Genomic DNA, 2,353 nt, shown 5'->3' with positions numbered 1-2,353 from the left:
GCTCTTCTGGACCTGGTTGTTTGTACTCTCCTTCCTCAATATTTGAACCTTAACAATAACTATATGTATAGTGTATTATGTAGGTGTTAGAGCTGGGGGTAGAACTGCTGATGGCCTGGTTGTTATTTATGTTCCCCATGGTTCACCAGCTCTCACACAACATCAGCACCAATGATCCACGTCCTTATAAACCTCTGAATCAGGTCCTGAAGCAGTGACGTCCTGAGTGAAGACCTCACTGATCACATGACTCTGGTCACCTGGACTCAGTGTTTCTGAAGCAGTGTGCTGGGTTTTTAAAAATACGTGGCTGCTGCCTGATGTTGGGCCCACAGAGGAAGACGACTCACTCGCTCTTCTTCACTTCCTCCTTAAACATGTGGAAGGAGAGCAAAGTGCTGCCAGACTCTTATTTCTGACAGGAACAGAAGAAACCACAGCAAACTGGTCCAGTTCTTCATCTTCATCACAATCTGTTTATTTCTGATGGTGTCTTCAGTCTGAGGTTTGAAGTTTCCATGTCTGTGTGATGTGTGGTGTGAAGGCTGCTGGTTAAACTGGGACTCACTGTTTAAAGCACTGAGTGCTCATAGAGAGATGCTCCATGAGTCCCAGTACAGACTACAAACATGGTGGAAACTTAGCTTTGATATCCACACACTCTGCACGTCTGTGAGTAACTGTGATGAAGATGTGCAGAGATCTGTGTCCAAACAGGAGAAAGACTGTAAAGACTCTGTGCTTCTAACAGCCTCTGTTAACATATGTGAGGCTGTTTGTTGTTGTTGCCATGGAGCTTTTCACTGTTTGGGTCAGCAGGTCATGTGATCAGGTTTGTTCTGCTGGACGATGGTTCAGTGTCGGGTTTGTTTGCATTCATCAATAAATATCTAAATAAATCAAAGACTCCATGTTTGTTCTTTCATCATGTGACCTCTGCTCATCCATCTCTGTGTGTATCAGGATACATTTAGTTCATAATACACAGAAAAATCTGAGTTATTACCTGTAATAAATGTGAAAGATTCCTGCAGTGATAACCAGGCAGGACTGAAACACATCCAAGCTGTCACCACGGTAACAGCACCGTCCATCCACAGGTGAGGGGAGGAGCAAAAAGAGGGACTTTGACCATTTTATACTAAAAACACTCAACTAATGTTTCTAATATGAAACAAATAAGCCCACATTAATGTGAGCGTTTATTAAATAATAATAATGATGATTTCCTCCTGATCTCATTTCCACAGCAGAGAAAACTGTGGTGTATATTGAGGTGGAGGGTGTGGTCTGTGGCTCAGGTGTAGAGTGAGGGTGGGGTGCACCACAGCAGCATGCTGGGACTGCTGAGGGTGGAGGAGGGAGTGATGATGACATCAGAGCTGCAGCACAGAGACCAGTGAACACACAGTCTGTTCATCTTTGCATAGATACAATATACAGCACAATATTGAATGACAGACACGCTGTGGGAGCTTCCACAGATACACTGACGTCAGCATCCAGAGTCCTCCTGCTGCTCCCCCCTCAGAGCCCCGTGATCAGCACCAACACATTCAGTTAGATGACAGAGTCCAGCTGCAGCTAGAATCAGCTCCCCTCTGTGAACAACAGCACAGCGTCAGTGTTTCACACTCAGTGAAAGGAGGAAACAGCAGAAGAACACCATGTGTGCTACGTTTCCCAGGACACACTACAAACTGCACAAATACAGAGCAGCACGTGGAAGGACCTGGAGCTGCATTTACAGAGCTGCAGACAGCGTGATGTCCTGTATGGACAGGTGGAAGGAAGCAAGTCCTCAGCTGGAACACTCGTGTTTGTCCACAGACAGGAAACACAGCAGGAAACTTCCTCACAGAAGTGCAGCTCATGGATAACACACTTCCTGTCAGTCAGAATGAGGCTGCAGCCAAACACAGAAAGGTGTTTTTGTCCAGATGAGCCCAGAGAAGAAACACGAGTGTTCACAGACATCAGAAGCTCAGAGAGGTGAAACATGAGGTTGGAGTCCTCGTCAGCATCCAGAAGAGCTGCTGTGAAACCCTGAGTACTCATGACAGACTCTGATGGCACAAACACATCATGATTCAAACAGAAAGACAAACATGGAGCTCCTGATCCTCCTGCATGAGAACAAGCTGACATGAGCGCTGTGTCTGAGAGTGTCTCCCTGTCACAGTGACAATAACACAGCTGCTGCTCACAGTCATTAAACTGACCTGAGGTCAGCTGTGCTCCTTACATATGAACCATGTGACCTCACATCAGTGCTGTGGATGACTGTAGTCATAGAAGAGTAGAGCTGTAGCAGGTGGTGTGAGGAGGAGGTGGTGTATTCTAGTTAACGCAG

The 2,353-nt window shown here is 46.1% G+C and overlaps 1 long non-coding RNA gene across 1 annotated transcript in view; it reads right to left on the bottom strand.

Annotated features, from left to right (window-relative positions):
• The window catches only part of LOC146679796 (uncharacterized), a 188,780-nt gene that overhangs the window by 164,259 nt on the left and 22,168 nt on the right, over positions 1-2,353 (bottom strand). The gene's annotated exons all lie outside the window — the stretch shown is intronic.

The sequence above is a fragment of the Copadichromis virginalis genome, unplaced genomic scaffold (genome assembly GCF_057382275.1).
Source record: "Copadichromis virginalis isolate Kocher_CV1m ecotype Utaka unplaced genomic scaffold, C_Virginalis_male_GT1.1 unmapped_scaffold_1, whole genome shotgun sequence".
Taxonomy (NCBI): Eukaryota; Metazoa; Chordata; class Actinopteri; order Cichliformes; family Cichlidae; genus Copadichromis; species Copadichromis virginalis.
This window is presented reverse-complemented; position numbering and strand designations above follow the sequence as displayed.